This window comes from Crocodylus porosus, unplaced genomic scaffold (genome assembly GCF_001723895.1).
Source record: "Crocodylus porosus isolate Cpor-Errol unplaced genomic scaffold, CroPor_comp1, whole genome shotgun sequence".
Lineage (NCBI taxonomy): Eukaryota > Metazoa > Chordata > Crocodylia > Crocodylidae > Crocodylus > Crocodylus porosus.
The window spans coordinates 11346397-11369615 of record NW_017728949.1 but is presented as its reverse complement, the minus strand read 5'-3'; the positions used below and the strand labels follow the sequence as shown (position 1 = coordinate 11369615).

At 46.2% G+C, this 23219-nt stretch overlaps 1 protein-coding gene across 2 annotated transcripts in view; it reads right to left on the bottom strand.

Annotated features, from left to right (window-relative positions):
* The window catches only part of SPAG16 (sperm associated antigen 16), a 924455-nt gene that overhangs the window by 795453 nt on the left and 105783 nt on the right, over positions 1-23219 (bottom strand). The window lies entirely within an intron of this gene.

The following is a 23219-nucleotide window of genomic DNA, read 5'->3' as shown; positions in this document are numbered from 1 at the left end:
CAAGTTAGGTGCTTTCTTTAATAAGTACATTTTTCATGTTCTAACAGTAAGTTTTGTCTTTTTTTAATTTACCATTGGATGGTTGCATGCAATCATACTGCTATGTGCCAGTGACCTTAGCCTTGCCTTAATAAACATTTGTGTGGGGATTTTCTATTAAACTAGCAAATTTCCCATCAAGAATGACGGGCGGACAGGGACACAGGCCCATGTGTGGTGTCCCCCCCTTCACTTTGGGTCCGGACCCATTTCCCCACCTCTGCTTTGGGTCTGGGCCCGTTCTCCTCCTCTTCCTGGGTCCGGGCCCATTCCCCACCTTCCTCATGCTGTGGCTCTGAAGGAGCTCTGAAAGAGCCACTGGGCTCCAATTGGCTCATGACCCAGCTCGGCCACCCAGTCACCATGAATGGGGCCCCAGCCAGGCCAGGTCATGGGGCAATCAGAGCCCTGTGGTTCATCCAGGGGCATGGCCTGTGGCCCCCCAGTCTGTGCATGGGGCAAGGGCAGGCTGCAACTGTAGCTGCATCTGCACTCAGCCTCTGCTCCCTGCCTTACTGCTGCTGTATTGACAGTGGTGTGGCACCATGTGTCTCACTGCCCAGCCCACCCAGCGGCGGGACTTGCATGATGCCACATCACTGTCAAAGAGCAGAGGCTTAGTGCAGCCCACAGCTGCAGCTCACCCTGTTCCGTGCACAGACTGGGGAGCCAGAGGACCCCCCTTGGCTCCCTGGCACTGTGCTCCTAGAGGAGCCACCAGACTTCAATTGCCCCTCTCATTCCCACCCAGTCACCATGAACAGGGCCCCAGCTGGGCTGAGTCATGGGCAATCAGAGACCAGTGGCTTGTCTAGGGGCATGCCGCGGTGAAGCCAAAAGGGGGGCACATGCCTCCCTCCCCCAGGTCCTCCCATGTCCAGCCCCATGCACCCTCCACCACCACCTCCCACCGCTCCACTCCATGCTGCCTCCCAGGAAGGTGGGGGGAAACTTGTACACAGCAGCCGTAGCCGCTACCATGTGTCCCATGCTACCCCTGCTTGGTGTTTGGGTGCATGCAATCACCCTCCCCCCTGCCTCCCATCTCCAGTCCCTCTCCATGGGTGGAGGCGGGTGGGGGCCAGGAAGCAGGGCAGGTGATTGGGGGTGCGGTGTGGTGGGGCACACTGCTGCAGGATCATGCAGAGCACTGCACCTGCTCCCCTCATCTCCCTCAAGCTCCCTGCTGGCTGTGGTCTGGAGGCACACTGCAACGCATCCCCCAATAACAGATGGCAAGGAGAGGAAGGCTGTGGGGAGGGCAGCAGGTGTGATGCAATGTGCTGCACCACAAGGCAGCACCCCACAACAGGAAACGCACTGCACCCCACAGCAGGGAGTCTCCCATGGCAGGCAGCACACTGCACCACGTCCCTGACCACCTGGCCTGCTCTGTGACCACCTCCACCTCTGTCTCCTGTCTGTCCATAATGCTCCAGGGTAGCCAATTGCCACTCATCCTGTGGGTGAAGCATGCACAGTAGACCTGGAGCATTATGGTCAGGCAGACAGGTTAAGGCTTTTATTATATTAGAATTAGTGAATTTTCTTCAAACAACCTCTCTAAATCAGAATCTGAGGAGAATGAAAAAGAAGAATAAAAGGATATTACTATTCTAACAGAAACTCAAGCTAAATTTGGATTTTCATAGTTTTTGGGGCTGTCTAAATTATGTTTAGTTATAACGCTGCAATTATGGAAAGAAAATATCACGATAGAATCACCTCTATTTGCCCTGGAAAATAAAACCTAAGCCCCCAAAATGATAAAATGTAGATGAAATACAGAAAGAGAACTACAGCAAGCCAGACAGACTGAGGTCCCAGAAGAGCTTGAATGGAAAGAAAAAGTATTATTCTAAAGATTACTATGGTGTTCATCTTCAAAGCATCTCTGTGTACTTTACAGGACTCAGATTAAAGCAAAATGGTTCTTTAATAAAAAGGTAAAATATAATAATTTACACAGCATTAACACTATACAAAAGAAATAAGAGCAAAAAGTACTATACCTTAAAGTGTTTTCTACCTATGTCTAGGCAGAGCTTTATACATATTTCTTTCAAAAGAGAATTTGAGAAGCAAAAAGCTGGTATCAAGAACTCTCTGCAGACAGACTTAATTCTCATCATTGAGGCATTAACTTAATCACTCCTAAATAGACATGAGCAGAACGCAGAAATCAGAGGTACACATCTGAAGGGCATTTGAACCTTAGTAAAGAGTAAATACCAATTTGACTCTAATCCAGAATGTGACTGTCACATAGCACAGCACTAAGGTACCATGCCAGAAACTTTTAGTTTGTGTAAAAATCCAGGATCAGACTCCACAAAAAGTGGTAGGTTAGAAGGTAGGTAATCAAATTCATTTTTAGGTGCATCCCTATATAAAATAACCAAAAGTGGCTTTGCTTTTAGTGGAACTTGTATACCCAATACCTTTAGGCTCTTTTGAAAAATATAGCTGGGATTTAGGGAGTGGAGTGGAAGAAATGATAAAAAAAAAGGAGTATCCTAAACATTTAGGCACTTTGTGTGAAATTTTACTTTTATTGGTGCACCTAAAAGTCAGTTTTCTAGCTATGTAAATCATGTTATGGGCACTTACACGTAGGTGTTGATTTTATTGCCCCTGCACCCCCAGCTGTGCTTGCCCCCTCCACTCCCTTGTCAGGCAGTTCTCACTGTGCTAGCTAGGGAGCAGAGGGGCAGGACCAGCCCTGCTCTCTGGAGCAGGCAGCACAGCCTAGTCTATGACTGAAAAGCATTGCTAGGATGCTGGGAGACTGTGATTTAACCTGGACCAGGAAGGGGTCTGGGGCATAAGTTTCATAAACCGGTTTGACCCAAACCAGTTAAGTCTCTGATACTACATTCAGCCAGGTTTATCTTAAACCAGTTTCAGCCATATTGAAGCTGGTTTATGTGCTCTAAGCTTCTGTTCTGTTACAGGTTGAAACCAGTTTCTGATCACTTAAACCAGTTTACGTATAACTTCTGTCCTTAGTCCTGGTGCTGTTGCAGCCAAAACAATGCAGGGAGCAGCAGCTGGGTGACAGCTTGGGGGGTAGCAACTTATCCCATGCAGCCCATGAGCTACCAGTTGGATCGCCCTGCTCTACAGTATCTCTCCTCTTCTCAGGGTTACACCTCTTTTCCCTCTTTCTCAGTAAATATAGGCCTTCCTCCTCCTACACTAAACTAAAAATAATAGGGGTTTAAAATTGTACTGAAGTAGCATTTTGTTTTTTAAGACTACAAACTAAAAATATACTAGAGCTTCAAGTAACTCCACACTCAAGTGACAATTTTAATTTCACTTTTTTTCTATATATTTTTTGGCTTTTTCCTATACTTTACTATCTAGTACTGATGTCTGTGTAGGGCAGATGCTGTACTGAATACTGTAAATCATACAGAGGATATCAGCCAATCAAAACTGTGATTTATTGCACATACTAGAATTTTTTATATTTATAGGAATGCCATAGTCATTTAATAGAAAGCAAGCAAGCATTACAAACTTACAAAATGTTCCTGTAGTACCTATAAACTAATCATACTCTTGAAATAATAGAGCAAAAATTGAGACTGTCTGCTGTGATTTAAATCTATCATGAGCAATTTCCACAGGTTTCCATAGGTTAACAAATAAAAGAATAAACAAGCAGGAAGGGGAAAAAATTCTGTTGTACAGAATCTTTTACAAATCCTGTCTCACAGTACTATTCCTCATTGGTTCATATGAGAATTTTTTTCTCTCTACCACCCTTCACAACAAGACTACATTCTTTACACTCACAGTGGAAGATTCAAATAAAATGTACTAATACTTTGAAGTGTTTATACTCTTGCTGTATTTAATTCTGTTGCTAATCTTATGATTATATGGATAGCTGCAGCATCTGCGTTCCTGGTCTATCCAGGCCATTTTGAAACCTAGCCCTGCCCACCAGAGTGTCTGCAACTCCAACCAATCATCCTCAGATTTGATAAGTGGGCACTCAACCCTACCACCTACAACTTTAAAGAAGATGTTAGGGCCTCTGATCAGGCATGTCCACCTGGGACAAGCAACTGAGTCCTCACACCTGCCCCTGTTCCCTGGCTAATGTGATTGTACCAGTTCTCTGAAACTGGATTGGCTGCTGAGAGTGCCACTCACCCCTTATAAACACATCTGCAGGCCCAGGCTGCCGGGCATGCCTTTACACAGCCCCAGCTTGTTCTGGCAAGCCTCATGTTTACTTCTTTCTGGTCCCCCTGGCTCCTGACTTGGCTTTGGCTTTCCCTGACTGTCATCTTAAACCTCTCCTGAACATCGGCACTCATCCTACTCTTTCTGGTTTCCCCAGCACCTGGGCTTAGCTTGGCTTCCTTGACCCTGACCTTGGATCTTTCTTGGAACTCAGTACTGGTTCTCTGACTCTTGGCTCCTGACCTTGACTTATGTCTCAGACTGGGTTCCAGAGAAACTGGGCATTCTGGAGGCTGCACAAAGTTTCCATCACTTTTAAATATCATTTTTCCCTCAAGCTATTTATTAATTGCATTCCCTGAGTGGCAACTCATGGAGTGGCTTTGGACCATCCCAAGCTGATTAGCAGTTGGGAGTTGGGAGCAGGGTGGCCAGGTGGGCTGAGGGGGTATCACTACTTCTGGGTTCCCAGAATGCTGGGTGCTTGGTGGGGCTGGCCAGCATCTCTATTTCAATTACCAGGAATGGAATGAAGTTGATCAGTGGCGTGGGGAAAAGCAATGTTTAAAAGTAGCAGAACCTTGGGCCACTCCCTTGGAAAGCAAAAGCAGGGAAAATGCAATGTTATTATTTTTTAGCATGGAGTTCCCTCTACCCACCTAGACACTCCTGCAGCCCGATTCAGCCAGTCTGGGATGCCTCAGAACCTGGTAGGTTGCCACCAGTCAAATGAAACTAACAAATACCTTGGAGAAAAGTGCTGTTTAAAAACTGCAAAAACATTGAGCAACTCAGAGCACCCAGCATCTTTGGAAACTAGGAGTACCCCCTCTGCACACCTGACCACCCCCTTCCTCTCCTCCCTCTCCCCCGAATAAGTCAACCTGGGATGGCACAGACTAGGTCTAGGGTGGGCAACAGAGGCATTAATTAAAAAGACCTGCTGCTTTAATTAAAAGAGCCCACAGCATCCCATGCATTTGATAAGCTTTAGTTAAAGCACCCCCCCCCACTCATCATTTTGAAGCACAGGGATGCTGAATACACAAGACACAGAGGCTAGTTAGCATGCTCCAGCAGATTCAGTTAATCAAGTATGCTCTGACACACTGTAATTACAGGGAGTCAGAGCTGTGTCTCCACTTGCGAACAGGTACCCCAGAATTCTGGCTGTATACCTGAGTAGCTGGTTGCAATGCAAGGACTGGGGCTGAGGAGTTGTGCAGTGTGAGATGCCTGGAGGACTGACCAGACACTAGTCATGGAAAGCTTAGTGTCTGCACATAATACACATAACCTGTGGGCTGGGAGGGACTGGACATGTTCAAATCACCGGGACCAGAGAGACTTCACCTACAGGTAATGAAGGAATTAGCAAGTGTCATAGCCAAACCACTAGCAAGGATATATGAGCACTCATGGTGCTTGCGTCAGGTCCCAGAGGATTGGAAGAGGGCCAATGTCATCCCAATCTTTAAGAAGGGGAGGAAGGAGCCCAGCCAGCTGCTTGTCCAGTCTCCTCTTGAAGACTCCCAAGGATGGGGCAAGCACCACCTCCCTTTGAAGGGGAGGAAGGAAGGATCCGGGGAACTATAAACTGGTCAGCCTTACATCTATCCCAGGGAAAATCCTAAAAAAAAATTATCAAGGAACCCATCTGTGGGAGCCCACTGGCTAATGTGATGGGGAGGGACAACCAACATGGGTTTATAGTGGGCAGGTCCTGCCTGACTAACCTAGTTTCTTTTTACAACAAGGCCACCAAATGTTTAGATGCAGGACTCGAGATAGATGTTATTTATCTAGCTGGACTTCAAGAAGGCCTTTGACACGGTACCTCATACCATCCTTATTAATAAACTGAGGAGATTTGCCATGGATAATTATATGGTAGAATGGGTAGCAAACTGACTCAGGGATTGCACTGAGAGGATGGTGGTGGATGGGTCAGTGTCAACCTGGAAAGATGTGTGCAGTGGAGTCCCTCAGGGCTCAGTTCTGGGGCCCGCGCTGTTCAACATCTTCATCAGTGATCTGGACAAGGGGATAGAAAGCATCCTGTCAAAATTCATGGATGACATTAAAATATGGTGTGAAGCTAAAAAAACTGCCATAAAACCTATGGGCTGGGGGGGTGACCTTCTCAGCACCACTGAGGCAGAAAGATCTTGGAGTCTCTGTTGACTCCAGGATGAACATGAGTCATCAATGTGATGAAGCAGTTGGCAGAGCCAATCACACCTTGTCGTGCATCTGTAGGTGCTTCACAAATAGGTCCAGAGAGGCAATTCTCCCTCTACACAGCACTGTTCACATTGCAGCTGGAGTACTGTGTCCAGTTCTAGATGCCACAGTTCAAGCGGGATGCAGACAACCTGGAGAGGGTCCAAAAAAGCCACTCATCTGATTGGAGGCCTGCAGGGAAGGCCCTACAAGGGAAGGCTAAGGGACTTTAACCTTTTCAGCCTCTCCAAGAGAAGGCTGAGAGAGGACCTTGTGGTCGTGTACAAATTCATAAAGGGGGGAGCAATACAAAATAGGCAATGACCTGTTTACCAGGGTACCCCCTGCAACAACAAAGAACAATGGCCATAAGCTATTGGAGAGTAGGTTTAGACTGGACATTAGAAAAAAGGTCTTCATGATCAGGGTTGCCAGGAACTGGAATGGGCTTCTAAAGGAGGTGATGCTCACCCCATCCTGAGAGGTCTTCAAGAGGAGACTGGACAGGCACCTGGCTGGGATCACATGGTCAGGTTTGGTGACCCTTTTCTTGCCTGCCAGGGGCAGGGGGTTGGACTAGATGGCCCACTGAGGTCCTTTCCAACTCTGGAATCTATGAATCTATGAAACACTGAACCAGTTCAAAAGGACCATTTCAGAACACCTAATTATTCTGGTATATTGTTGAAGCACTCCAGGACATCTGAACATTATAAATTGGTTTGTATGTCTGGATATTTGTGGTTTAAACAGTATTTTAAATGGTTTAACTGTTATGTCTGTCCACATCCTAAAGAGGCAGCCACAGCAGACCATTTTCCTGATACGCATCATCCCTGATTTTCCCCTAATCTTCTATGTCTGTGACTTCACCAAAGCACTTTTACTACAAATCCCATTGCAATATACCATCCATCCACCCAGCAATGGGAAAGAAAAAAGATCAAAAGCTGTAAAAGATCCAAAAGTAAAAAAATATGCATGGAAAAACCCTCCCTAAAGGCTCCTTTCTGGGGACACAGCAGAATAGGTAAGTAATGGTGTCTAGCCCCATATCATTTCTCAGTTCTCTATGATGCATAGAAATATGCAGCAACATTTGTTCTCAGTGTTCTGACAGGCCACAGTTCCTCTAGCAAAGATATCCTTTTACTTCCTAAACCTAGAAACTGGAATGAGATCACTAACTCATTTTAGATAGACCACAAATGACCATTAAGGGAAGAAAAGTTTTAGTTGTTACCAAACCAGTCTGGGTTGGGTTTGAACTAGTAACCTAATTGTTAAGGTTTCCCTAATCTATTACCAATATCTAGAGTAGGCTGTCCATTGTTATCTGCATTTTATGTTGTTTTTATATAAAGCAGAAGAAAAATAATTCATTTTAGACAAAGCATAGTTTTCACTATTTAAAGGATGATTTAACTGTCACTCATCTAATGGGTAAAGAAAAATATTTTACTATTAGTTCATGACACTACTTCTCTACAGTTATAGTTTACATTTACATCATCTATACAAGGTTTTATAAAATAACAGAAGATAATAGTGTTTAAAAGTCACTGCTCATTGAAATGGAAACATATCTGATAATATGCATGTATATGTGTATTTATCTATGTACAGACACAAACAATAGTAATTAAGTAATATATACTACTTTTTTCTTTTAAAAGAAGCAGACATTCCAATAAAGTATAGCTGAAATGGCTACCTATTATGAGGGATAATCTGATTATTAATTCATAAACTGTTCAAAATACAGTCTTAGCATATTCTTTCATTTAATATCCTTAGTACATCCTAACTGAAACAATTAAGCCTTTATTTTATATTCCCAGAAGTCAAGTAGTATTTATGTATAACAATATAAACAACTATGAATATGATGAATAACACAGTTAATATTATGTTTACATCCAGTATGCTTGTGGTATTTTAGAGATACGCTTTCATGAGAACTAAATGTTAATACTGAGTTTTATTTTTTTAAAGTGATGTTTACATATGCAAAGGCTTTGTTTAAATATCAGGGAAAAGATTTAATTAAGAAAGAAAATCCGTATTTCAGTATAGAACTGTTAATTTCAAATATAAATACCACATTGAGTAAGCACCTGAGCCCCCTCTTCCAGACTTAAGGCTGTTGAGTGCTTATTTTGTATTGCAATCACATTTCTGTAATTTGAAAGACATCCAGTATTGTGCATGAATAATTTAAAACGGAACTGCATTAAAATGTAAAAACAGAAAACAATTAGTATTGCTAACTATGCTCTCATTCAGTTTACATTAACATTTCATTTTCGTAAACATACAGTTGGTAGCATGCATGCTGCTTATCCTTTTAATCATATCCCTGAACACCAATGTAAATTAAAAAACAAGCTTTTTTCTATTCAACGTGTTTGTTCAGAAAGAATATTATTTTTAAAATACATTGGTGATTATTCTTCCTGTTCAAACACATTTACCTGCTCCAACATCTTGATTTTTAATTTGTATTGATTACAAGTCTAGCTTTATCGTTCATATTACAGTAACGTCTAGAGATGCCAGATAAGATCAGGACCCCATTACATTCAACACTGTAAAACTGTTTATACACCACACTGGAATGATTATGAATTTTGTAAAGTAACACCCAGATGGCAACTGAAATTTTATCTGAAAAAAATCTAAATAATAAAATTTTAAAAATTATAGTTGAAATTATGTCACAATTGAACACAAGTAACACTTTCCACATATATTTATTTTTTTAACAAAATGTATATGCTTTTCAAAAAACCTAAGTACCAACCAGCCTGGAAGATACTTGGACTAAAATATCCAGCAAGTTCTCCTCTGCTAAACCTTTGCTTCAATATTTTTGTAGTACCTAAAATGTGCAAGAGAAATACATTCTCCTTCAGGCTTGCATACTGCATAGGACTGTGCATTTTGCTGACTTCTAGTTATTTATCTTCTTTCTTACTTTAAAAGTAACAGCAAACAGACAAAATCCATGGAGCTATGTAAAAAAAACCATTAAGGTTACCTAACCCAGGGACTTTTTACATGCTCCCTAAAATCCACAAACAAGGGAACCCTGGCAGACTTATCATATCCAAACATGGGACTCTAACTGAAGAAATATCAGGTTTCATTGAATCAATCCTAAAACCGCTCGTCACCCGCAGAGCAAGTTTTGTCCAAGAGACTACCGACTTTCTACAGAAACTTAAAAACATAGACCACCTTCCCAGCAACACCCTCCTAGCCCAACATCCCACATCAGGATGGCATCCAAGCCTACCTTACTATCTACAGGAATAAGATTACAACTCAGAATACAGACACAAAGATATTACTGACCTTATACACTTCATCCTCACATACAACAATTTCACTTTTAATAACCAACACTTCCTCCAGATGATGGGAACAGCTATGGGCACCAAAATGGCCCCACAGTATGCCAACTTTTTTATAAGCCACCTGAAAGAAAACTTCCTCAAGAACTGCACCGTCAAATCCTTGCTATATTTAAGATATATCGATGACATCTTCATCATTTGGACTGAAGACCTGTAATCTCATGATTGAGTTCCATCAGAAATTCAACAATAACCATCCCTCCATCCAACTTTCTCTAAAATACTCCAGCACCACCATCTCCTTTTTAGACATGATGATCAGTATCCAGAATGATAAAATACAGACCACATTATACAAGAAACTCACAGACTAACATACTTCTCTGCACAGAACCAGCAATCACCCTAAACACACCAAAAAGGCTGTGATATACAGCCAAGCCCTCAGATACCACCGAATTTGCACTGAAGAGAACACCCAGGATTGCCACCTCACCAATCTTAAAAAGGCTTTCAGCCAACGAGGACACTCCTCCAGAGAGATAGCTCACGCGTTGGAAAGAGCCACCCAGATACCATGTGAAGAACTGCTGCAGTACAGAAGAAAAACTCCCACAAATCGCAAACTGCTGGTAATGACATATCACCTCTCCCTCGAACCTGTAAGGAAAATCCTCAAACAATTGCAACCCATACTAGAAAGAGAACCTATTCTTAAAGAGTTCTTCCCAGAGTCACCCATCCTAGCCTTCAAACAAGCACTGAACCTCGCTAACCTCATCACAGAAGCAAACTTCCTCAGGCCCAGAACACACCAAATGGATCCAGACCATGCCATGACAAGAAATGCAAAACCTGCCAACGCATATCTCTACCACCCCCACAATTACTACATCCCACAACACAGCCATCAGCATTCCCAGATCCTACAACTGCACATTCAGAAATGTAATATATCTCATCCAACGCACCAAATGCCCTGATGGAAAATACGTAGGAAAGACCAAACAATAACTGTGCACCAGAATGAATGCACACCGAAAATCTGTCAAAGACAGGAATACCCAATAACTTGTGGGGGCACATTTCTCACAAGAAAACCAGTCTTTCTCCAATCTCTCAGTCCTGATCCTCAAAGGAAACTTACAAAAAGCTTCCCAGAGACATGCCTATGAACTCCACTTCATCAGCCTCCTGGATACTAAAAATCATGGACTAAATATAGATATTGGATTTATGACCCATTATAACCTGCCTGACATCTGACTCCCCAGGTACTTCTCAACTATTCATCCCCCTTCTCTCTCCCTCCCCCCAGCCTGTCTCTCACCCACTGACTCCTCAGTCTACATCTTCACTGACTGCCTGTCTTGCATGCAGACCAGCCCAGCCTCTGGCTGCTTTACTTTTCATTCCATCCAGGAAAAGCACACACCAACTGCTGAAACTTCCTTAGCCTGACAAAGGGTTTTTGAACCTGAAAGCTTGCTTAAAAATTGTTTTCCAACTATTTAAGATGGTCTAATAAAAGATATCAGAATCACCCAAAGAACCTTGTCTGCCTAAGGTTACAAAGAACATTTGTGCTGACACTATCCCTTTCACAGATGTTTGGGCTTTGCATGTTTCATAATGTAGAGTGAATCTTAAGAGATGATAAGTTGAGACAACTCATACCCACTGGGACTCAAATAATAACATCATGATTTTGCAGGGTTTTTTTAATTTAAATATTAGCCACTTTAATTAAAAACCACTGTTAGCATATTTCTGAGGGAGTTCTCCTATTCCTGAGAGCAGGGCATTGAGGCTCACTGATAGTGTATAGATCCTGAAGGGGAACCTTTTAACTGATAGATCTTGGCTGCCTCCATCCTGCACAGGGGGAAATCACTTCCATACTAGACTGTTGGACACGTCTTGACTAAAGATGATTAAGTCTGTGCTTAGATCACCTCCAACTAAGGACTTGACAGTAACTTGGCAATAACTGTCAGCAAACATTAAAAAATGCACAAGACAGACAAACTGAAAGAGCAATATCTTGACCTCTGCTAAGCTACAAAGTTTGCAAAATATCCATGTCAGCAGAATATTATCACCAATATACTGTTGCCCTTCAAGAAAGGCACAGTAGTTTTGTATACCTAGCTGAGATGAGGATTTTCAGGTCCCCATTTCCATTATTAAATAAGGACATCACAGAATTTAAGTTTTAGCTCCTAGAAACACTCATCATCATAAATTAATTCCAACTTGTAGAATAGGGTTCCCAGATACCTTGTCATACTCTCCACTGTCATGGCCACCAAAGCATTAGAGTCAAAAGAATTATCACAAAAGACTACCAAGAAATACTAACATGAAGGATCATAGTAAAAAATTAAAGAGCAACATAAATGTAACATGAAAGAGATAAGGATTTTTGCAGGTGATATCTTGTATTGGACCAACTCCACAGGTGAGAAATTTAGATAAACTTTTGGGCACCAAGTATCTTTTCTCAGGTATGAGAAAAAAACAGTCACAGCCTGAGCAAAGCAGCAGAACAATGGACTGTGTAAAACTCCATATGAGCAAGAACAATCTGCTTAGAGTAATAGAACAGGGAACACTTTTTACAGAACAACCACTCCCTTTTGATCTCACAATCTTTGTGCTCAAGGTAAAATTATAAAACACCTTCAGAAGACAGGGCTGGGGGGAAAAAAATCATAATCTTGCAGGACATTAAAATCCACTAAACACAGACATAGACTATACAACCTACCTGTGATCCCTGCTAATCTCTACACTCCACAAGTGATGATGACCTTCTTCCCTCTAAAATGTTCTTGCTCTTCCACTAATCAGGTTAAACCTTCTACAGCATTTTTCTTGTCTGTTAGTTACTCCTGATGATCCCTATTTTCTCATACTTTATAGCTCTGCTCCATTCCTCTACATTTCCTGGATTACCCCAGCTACATCACACTAACATGAACATAATATAGCATGGGCACATACTCTAATATCGGCAAAATCTCAGAGGTCATAGTTATTTTCTACAGATGTGCTAAATTCATAGCAAGTAGAGCTGGAGGGACCTTACAAGATAATCAAGTCCAGCCCTCTGCTCAAGGGAGGATCATCCCTGACTAAACCATCCTATAGTTAAGTTACATAAAATCATAAAATTGCAATGTCTATCTATAAACCATCACTGAATGTCAAGAAGCAGACTGAAGATTAACACACTGTCCACAGAAAACATTGCAGAAGATGAGTTCATGTCCCTTCTTTATGGGCCTTATTCCTCATGTTATGGGTTTCCTAACAAAATACTGTTTTAGCTATAACACTTAACACTGTATGCAGATTATATTCTTCTATTAAATATGACATATCTTTACATCATCTGTAACATTTCCTTATTTGAAGAAGAAAGAGCTCATATAAAGTGGAAGGAGGACATAATGTAGAGGCCGTTTAACCTTACAAGATTCAAATTGCAAGCGTCTAGAGAAGAGATAACTTTTTATATATGCACAGAACAGCAGCTAATTCATTTTATTTTGTTAACTATGGCATGCCAAGAGATTCACAAATTACATGTCATTACTGACTATAAAAACACAAATGTTATAGTACAGTAGCTGGCAACCTTTAATAACCCAGGGACCATAACAACATAACTCTGGCTCATCATGGGCTGGGTGGCTTCAGCAATGCCTTCACCCACGCCAAAGCCAGACAGCTGGAAACTGTATCCTCACTGCCACTGCTTTCCCCTCCCACCTATCCCTCTTCCAGCTGCACTGCAGCTCACCACCAGCTAGAAACTGTACTCTCACTGCAGTCAGGAATTTCAGTTTGGGACAGCTCTCTGGTGGAGATGCACAGATGCAAGTCTGTCACACCCCCAAGAGCAGAAGACCCTGGCAGACCCTGACCTTAACCCCAGTGCAGAGCCAGGAGGTAAATGAAGCCACGGCGGGAGGGCACTAGTTAGGAGTGGAAAGCAGCTAAGAGGAGCCGAGGAGCATCATGCCCCCTCTCCCTCACCTCCTACTTAGCCCAGCCCCCTAAGAAGCAACACAAACAGGTGCACTCTGGGCCCCAGCACACGAGTTAGCATGGGAGTTAGGAGGGGGTGCAGGGCAGGGTCCAGTAGTCAGTCCCCTGCAGGCAGCGCAGTACAGCAAGATCTCACGAGATCTGCTGTGAGGTTTAAAAATTGTAAAGGTCCCAAATGAAGGAAAAAAACTTCAGTTTGGGACAGCTCTTTGACAGAGATGCACAGGTACAAGTCCCTCATTCCCATGAGAGCAGAAGACCCTGGCAGACCCCTCCAGTGGACTCCAACCTTAACCCCCAGTGCAGAGCCAGGAGGTAAGTGAGGCCCACAGCAGGAGGGTACTAGTTAGGAGCAGGAGGCAGTTGAGGAGCCAAGGAGGGTCATGCCCCCGCCCCCAGCTCCTACTTAGCCCAGCCCCCTAGGAAGCCCTGTGAGCAGAGTTGTGCAAATAGAGCATGCAAACAGGCATGCTCTGGGCCGATGTGCAAGTTAGCATGGGAGTTCATGCAGGAGGGTGAGGAGGAGAGGCACAAGGCTCTTGGTGGCAAGCCTGAAGAGAAGGGTTGGCACAGCAGTAGCCCAGACTACTATTACTATTACTGTGTAATAGTGATGAGGTGCCACACCCTGAAGATCCCCTCCATGTATGGGCCACCCCACCTCTGGTACCACTAAGACCTCCACCCAGATGGAACCCCATGGTTCTGGCCTACACTCAGGTGGGGGTCCTGGCTTTCAGCTGTGGGGGCTGCCTGGCCTGATTGCAGGCACCTGGGATCAGGAGCACTGACACCTCCCCTTGTGAGGTTTGCTCTCCACTAGAGACTCTGGAGTGCTGGATAAGGGAGCTCCAGGCTGTGGCGCAGAGGCTGCATGCCATCAGGGACGGAATCTTACTGCCAGACTCTTCGCCTGAAGAATGAAGAGGGAAGAGCAAGGATGGCTGGCAGGACAAGGGTGGATAAGAGAAGCTCCCATGAAGTCCAGCCAGGGGTCACTTGGACGAAGGTTGTCTCCAGCTCCAAGACATGCTGCACCAGGGCACCGCCCCTCTGGATCTTCACAACAGATACAAAAAACTCACAGCACCAGTGGAGCCAGGAGAACCACCAGTTCCAGCACTGGAGGAAGAAAGGCAACCTGCAACCACTCCAAAGAAGAAATGCCAAATGATCATCATGGGCAATACCCTTTTGACAATGAGAGAGCGCGAGCGATCTGCCACCCTGATCCCTTGGCCCATGAGGTCTGCTGCCTCCCAAGGGCCCGTATTGGAGATGTAGCTGAAAACTTGTCTGGCCCTCTGACTATTATCCCATGCTTCTCCTCCAGATGGGCACAAATGACATGGCTTGGAGCAATCCCAGCCAGGTTATGAGTGACTACTGGGCTCTGGGGGCAGGGCTCAAAGGGCTGGAGGTGCAGGTAGTTCTTCCTTAATCATTCTGATTATGGGCCACAGGCACAGGAGGGAGAGAGGAACTGGTGAAGTAAACAGAAGACTGCAGTGTTGGTGCCACTGCAAAGGCTTTGGCGTCATTGACCACAGTCTGCACTTCAGAGACAGAGGTATTGGTCTTTTGGGAAAGGACGACCTCTACCTCATTCCAATGGGAAAGAAGGTCTTCTTGGCCAGAATGGCAGGCCTGCTTGACCAGGCTTTAAACTAAGTTCATCGGGGGATGGGTGGACAACCACCAGTGCCATCCCACCAAGTGTCAACTGCAGAATCAGCAGGTCAAGTAGCACAAGAGAACTCATTCCTACCCCTGCCCAGGGACAGGACTCTTCTAGAAGTCCAGGGAAACCTAGGGCTTCTGACAGCAAGATCACTTGCCTGGGGAACAAACAGGAGGAACTGGCCCTTCTGCTAAACAAAAATTAGCATAATCACATAGAAATAATGGAGACCTGGTGGGACTCCACCTATGATTGGACTACAGGTAGAGACGGCTATACCTTGTACAGGAAGGACTGTATTGCAAGAAGGACAGAGGTGTAGCTCTCTACATGAAAGAGCACTACACTTCCCTGCAAGCAGAGATTGGCGACTTATGAAAGGCAACTTAAGACTCTCTGGGTTAGATTATGGGGGGGAATGCGGTGAAGGAGATATAATGGTAGGAATCTATTACAGCCCTCCTAACCAAGTGGAAGAGCTTGACCATAAATTCACTAGGGAACTGGCAGAGGCTGAAAATTGAAGGGAAGCTGGGAGACAGTGATCACCAGGGAACCTGGTTTTCTTTAAAAAAAAAAAAAAAAAAAATCATGAATCTCTGACAAAAAATTGCAAATTCTCTGACAAAACCCCCAAAATCCATTATTAAAATTGAAAGCCCCATGCAGCTCCCCCAACCCTGCTGATGCCCCCCTCACACCCCGCCAATGCCTCCTCCAGCCCTGCTGCTGCCACCCCTCACTGCCCCTAAAGTCCCACGCCCCAATGCCACTGGTGACCCTCACTGCCCCAACAGCCCCCCACCTTAAGTGTGCCTCTTGCCCCCCCACAGCCCTTACCCCCCAGCCCTGCTGGGGGGGAGGGCAGTTGCCAGGGCTATGGGGCCAGGGCCCAAAGTCTGCAGTCTCCTGTCAACAACCGGCAGCTGCAGCAGAAGCAGAACGAAGCAGGCTTCCCCAATGCTGCCACCTGCTTGGATGGGGCCAGGACCAGCTCTTGGCTCCTCACCCCCAGCCCCCCCAGGCATGACCTGCAACCCCCCAGCACTGCCAGAGGGGCCCTCAGCCCCCTGGAAGCCCCACTTACCTCAGGCTCCAGGAGAAGAATGAAGCTGAGCTGAGCTGAGCTGAGCTATGGCTGAGTGAAAGCCTCAGGCCCCACCCTCCCCCTCAGGGTGGGCTGGGGTTTCCCGCCTTGTTTGCAAACAGGTCTTGCACACTGGACCTCAACCAGCCTGCAGAGCTGTTTGCAAAAGCAGGGAATCCGTGGGTTTCTCTGCTAAAAGGAGAAATTTGTGGTTTTCTCCATTTTTGCACGGGAAACAGAAAACCCAGATCCCTGGTGATCACAAGTTGATCACTTTCTGTATCCATCACAAAGCTGGCAAATCAGTCAGCAATGTAGAAATCCTTGACTTTAGGAAAGCCGACTTCTGCAAGCTCGGGAGGCTGGTTGCCGAGGCCCTCAGAGGCCATGATCTAATGGAGAGGGGAGTCCATGGTGAGTGGTTGCTCCTTGAGGATGTGATACTTGAAGCAAAAGGGAAGTCCATCCCAGCCTGTAGCAAAGGTAGCAAAAGGGCTGGGTGACCCCCTTAGCTAAAAAGGAAACTCATGCACCTCCTGTATTTGAAAAGAAGCCCATAAAGGATGGAAGTCAAGTAACATCACCAAGGAGGAGTATTCAGCACTGGCCTGCACCTATAAGGAGCGAACTAGGAAAGCCAAGGCTGAAACCAAACTCAAACTGGCTACAGGAATCAAGGACAATAAAAAGTCCTTCTTCAGATATGTGAGTAGTCAGAAAAAAACCAACAGCAACATTAGACCGTTGCTAACCAAATAGGGAGCTGACAACTGACACCCAGGAGAAGGCTACATTCCTTAATGTTTACTTTGTGTCAGTCTTCCACAGCACAAGGTGATCACCCAACCTAACAAGATGTAGGATTGCATGGGTATAAGTGAACATAAGCCCATTATTAGCAAAGATCTTGTGAGGGAACACCTTGAGAGGCTAGACATCCACAAATCAGTTGGTCCACATAGAATGCATGCAAGAGTGATAAAAGAACGGGCTGACATCATAGCGCAGCTAATGGCGAAGATATTTGAGAATTCATAGTGCTCAGAACAGGTTCTGGAAGATTGGAAGAGAGCCAATGTGGCCAATCTTCAAGAAAGGGAGAAGGAAGACCTAGAGAACTACAGGCCAGTCAGTTTGACCTCAATTCCTGGTAAGATTTTGGAAAAAGAAAATCAAAGAAACCATTAACAATAGGCTAGTGGAAGGCAACATTCTGAGAGATTGGCAACATGGCTTTGTTGTGGGACATCTTGCCTGAGCAACCTCATTTCCTTCTATGACCAGGTGACACTTCACCTGGACAAAGGAGAAGAGGTTGATATCATATATCTAGACTTCAAAAAAGCCTTTGATTTGGTCTCCCATGATGTCCTCATGGCAAAACTGGGGAACTGCGGCCTCGACTACCTTACAAATGGCTGTGGAACGGGCTCTGTGGTCTGACCCAGATAGTGATAATCAATGGAACCATATCAACATGGCACATGGTGACCAGTGGTATCCCCCAGGGCTCCGTACTTGGACCAGTACTCTTTAATGTAATTATAAACTGTCTCGATTCAGGTATCAGAAGTGGACTGGCTAAGTTTGCTAATGACACCAAATTATGGCAAAGTGTCAATCACATTAGAGGATAGGTTGGCAATTCAGACTGATCTGGACAGGCTCACAAGGTGGGCAAATCTAAACCTGACGCCATTCAACATACAAGGTGCTCCGCCTCAGGGGGAAAACAATCTATACCATACTTATAGGCTTGGCAGTGCTACTTTCATTAGCACCCTGACCAAAAGAGACGTGGGGGTCATGACTGGCCATGAGATGAACATGAGCCACCAATGCAATGCCGCAGCTAGCAATGGAAACAAAAGCCTGGCTTGCTTCTACCGATGCATCTCAAGCAATACCCAGGAAGTCATCCTCCCACTTTTCTCAGCCTTGGTGAGGGCGCAGCTGGAATACTGCAGCCAGTTCTAAGCTCCTCGCTTTAGAAAGGATGTGGAGAAGCTTGACAGTCCAGAGAAGAGCCACATGCATGATTAAAGGACAAGAGAACAGGCCTTATGAGGAAAGGCTGAGAGCCATGGAACACTTCAGCCTGGGGAAGTGAAGGCTCAGGCCAGACTTGGTGACAGCCTATAACTATACAAGGGGAGTGCATCAGGAACTGGGACAATGTCTGTTCACCAGGGCACCCCAAGGAAGGACAAGTTCTAATGGCAACAAACTCCTGGAAGACCGTTTTAGGCTGGACATAAGAAGAAACTTCTTTACTGTCTGCGTCCCCAAAGCCTGGAATAGACTCCCCCCAGAAGTGGTGCAAGCACCTATTCCGGACACTTTTAAGAAACACTTGGATGCCTATCCTGCTGGGATCATTTGACCCCAGCTGCCCCTTGATAAATAAACCTTCGTTATTAATGAAAATGAGCCAGATTCTCTGGGCTTCTCTGCCCCAAACCTCAGGACTCCTCCACCCTAAACTCTACAAGGTGCATTTCCCTTTAAGACAAGCCCAGTTGTGCCTTAAGGGCAATAATCATGACCTCCAGCTACCCCCATAGTCACGTCTATGCCTTGCAGATGTCACACAGTATTTAGGAAGGTGGGGGAAGGAGGCGGGGAAGGGCCTCGGCACTGACTCCACACTCACTTCTCAAGCCTCAAACCTTTGGTGGGGCTTCTGCCTTCAGCCCTTTTCCTCTAGCTGGGGCCTCTAGCACAAAGTCTACCATTGTGGACCTCAGCTTATGGGCCCCTGATCCCACCTCTTGCTTTGGGCCTTCTTGGGATCCTATCTCATGGGCTCTGAGGTAGCTCTCAGCATCCTGCAAGCAGGGGAGAGCAACAGGGGAGGTGCGCAAGAGGGGGCACATACTCTTACTCAGGTGTGTGGCCCAGGAAGTATGCTCTCATACTTCCTGAGAAATCAAGGCAATCAACTAGTTACCTCAGGTGCCTGTACAGAAATGCACAAAGCCTGAGAAACAAGCAGGGAAAATTGAAAGTCATTGCACAAACATAGAACTATGACATGAATAACAAAGACTTGGTGGGATAGATTGCATGACTGAAGCACTGTCATGGATGGACACAAACTGTTCAGGAAGAGGAGTTGCACTTTATGTAAAAGAGCCATATGATTGCTCGGAGCTCCAATATGAAGCTGGGGATAGACCTGATGGGATTCTTTGGGTTAGAGTCAGAGGGGAGATCACCAGGCCAGGAAGAAGTGGTGGATGAGGCTTTCTTCAAAAAGCTAGTGGAAGTTTCCTGATCACAGGCCATAGTTCTCATGGGGGACTTCAATCACCCTTATATCTGCTGGGAGGACAAAACAGCAGAGTGCAAGCAATCCAGGAAGTATTTAAAGAATACTGGGGAAAGTTTAGCTGAGCTGGTAGGGAGCCGCGACACTGTGCGAAAAGAGCATGCAAACAGGAGGTGGGCTAGGGGGGACTGTCCCCCCAAGCTAGGGAGCACCCCCGGGGTAACCCTCAGGGAACAGGCTGCAGAGGCACCATAAGAGCACACCAGTGTTTGCGTCGGCATTTCTGCCAGCGGGTGAGCAGGAAGGGCCAGGAGGGAGACTCCTGCTAGGGCAGAGTGAAGGCACTGCATTAAGCTATAAATAAACAGCAACTCCTACACTGGTGTCAACACGGAGTGCTGCCAGGGCCCCTGCCCGGGGGGCACAGCCTATGGCCTGCAGGGGTTGCCAAGCAAGGCCCGGGGGGGGGCAGGGATTGGGGACCCCCACACCTGTCCTGCAGGTGCCCGCCTTAGGACCCTGGAGGCGCAGGTGAGGGAGCTCCAGGAGGAGGTTAGCAGACTGAGGGGAATCAGGGAGGTGGAGGATGAAATTGATGGTTATTTCCTTTACCTGCAGGGCCACACACCCAAGAAAGAAGCACCTTGGGAGGTGTCCTCCACTGCAGAGTGGCAGACGGTCACCTCCAGAACCAGGGCTGCTCGCAACACAGCAGTACCAGTTCCTCTGGTCCGGCTGGAGAACAGGTACTAGGCCCTGGCAACACTGGAGGAGAAGGAAGGAGAGGAGGTGACTGGAAATGAGGCAACTCCACACTCTCCATGCTCCGAACAGGCCGAAGGAGCTAAGCAGTCCCGGAGGAGAACGTGTCAAGTGATCGTCATAGGCGACTCCATCCTGAGAGGTACAGAAGGCCCCTTCTGTCGCCAGGACCCCTCGACATGCGAGGTCTACTGCCTACCCAGAGCAAAGATTCAGGATGTGTCGGGGATGATCCAGACCATGATCCAGCCCACCAATTACTACCCCATGGTCCTATCCATGTGGGTACTAATGATGCGACAAGGACAAGCCCTGATCACCTGATGGCGTACTATCACGCTCTGGAGGGCGTGCTGAAGGAGATAGGTGCACAAGTGGTATCCTCTTCTGTCCTACCAGTGAGCGGACGTGCAAAAACGGCATGAGACATGCATCGCAGAGACCAACTGGCAGCTTCGGGAATGGTGTCTTGAGGTGGGCTTTGGCTTCCTTGACAACAACCTGTACATCACGACAAGAGACATGCTCGGATGGGATGGGCTAAAGGTAAGCATGTGTTCTTTTCCAGGTTGGCAGATCTCCTCCGGCGGGCTTTAAACTAGGCTCATCAGGGGAAGACGAGGGAGGAGGCGGCCTTGGACCACTAAACCATGCAGCACCCACAAGTACTGCCCAGCCTAGACCGACAAAAGAAATATCTACACAGGTAAGCAACAGGGGTCAGGGCAATGCTGAGATTAGGGGGCCAGTGCACACATCCACAGGAGGCCTTAAATGCCTCTACACAAACGCTTATAGTATGGGAAACAAGCAGAAGGAACTTACCCTCCTGCTAGCTGACACCAACCCAGACATAGTGGGGCTCACTCAAACATGGTGGGACCCAACACATGACTGGGCAGTGAATATCAAGGGCTATAAGGCTGTACAGGAGGGACAAGAAAGGGAGGAAAGGGGGGAGTGTGGCGCTCTACATTAAGGAGGAATACATATCCTCATCAAGTAGCACAGAGTCAGAGGAAGGGCACACTGAAGTGCTCTGCGTTAGAATACAAGGCAGTCGAGGGGAAAGAGACTTAACAGTGGGGGTCTACTACAGACCATCCAACCAAAGGGAAGAGCTAGACCAGGAATTCTTAAGTTAGCTCACGGAGGTAGTTAGGTCAAAGGACGTGGTCATCATGGGTGACCTGAACTTTCCAGACATCTGCTGGGAAGAGCAGTCAGCCAGGTCTGACCACTCACATCGGTTTCTAGCCAAAATGCAGGACCTCCATCTAACCCAGGAGGTGCACAGCCCTACCAGGGGAGACGCCTTGTTGGACCTGGTGCTGGCCATGGGTGACAACCTGGTGAGGGGGCTGCAGGTACTCAACCACGTGGGTGACAGCAATCATCACCTGCTGGAATTCACTATCCAGCACAAGGTGGCAAAGGCCTGCAACAAGGCAGCAGCCCTAGATTTTAGGAGACTGGACTTCAATGAGCTAAGAAGAACAGTCGGAGAAGCACTGAGGTCCCGGAGGGGAGGGGAGCCAGCTGTCCAAGAAGAGTGGTTGCTCCCTAAGGAGATGATCCCCCAAGGACGATCCCTTAAGGAGGTAATCCCAACATGGATCAAAGGGAGCAGGAGGGCACAAAAACCCCCATGGCTCACCAAAAGCATCCAGGAATGTCTTCTAGCTAAAAGGGAGGCGTACACACAATGGAAGGGAGGGGCCATCACCAGGGAGGACTATACTGTGGTTGCGCAGGGATGCAGGGGGGCAATCAGGAAGGCCAAGGCAGAGATGGAACTGGGACTAGCTACCCGGATCAAGGACAACAAGAAGTTCTTTATTAAATACATAGGGGGCAAAAAACAGATACTAGGTAACCTGGGGCTCCTGCAAGACACACTAGGAAATTTCGTCGTCATACCAGACGACAAAGCTAACCTACTTAACGACTTCTTCATCTCCATTTTCCTGAGCAGGGACAGTATCAACCCTCCTACTGGGCCCTCCTTAGGTCCCAGGGGAGGCACACCTAGGCCAAGGGTCTGTGAGGATCTAGTCAGGGAACTTCTGGAGGGACTGGATGTATTTAAATCAGCTGGTCTGGACAATCTCCACCCCAGAGTGCTGAGGGAATTAGCAGAGGTCATTGCGGTACCCCTGGAATGGCTTTAGGAGCACTTGTGGTGCTCTGGTGTGGTGCCAGAGGACTGAAAAAGAGCCAATGTGGTTCCCATCTTCAAAAAAGGGAAGAAGGAGGAACTGGAGAACTATAGGCCAGTTAGTCTTACCTCGATCCTGGGTAAGCTTTTTGAGAGAATTACTCTGGCACATGTTCACGAGGGGCCAACGGGGGAGATTATGCTTAGGTGCAACCAACACACATTCATTAGAGGCACGTCCTGTCAGACCAACCTGGTGCCCTTCTATAACCACATCACAAAATCCTTAGATGCAGAGGCAGCAGTGGACATAGTCTTTCTGGACTTTTGGAAGGCCTTCGACACTGTCTCTCACCCTGTTCTCATTAAAAAACTGGGGGACT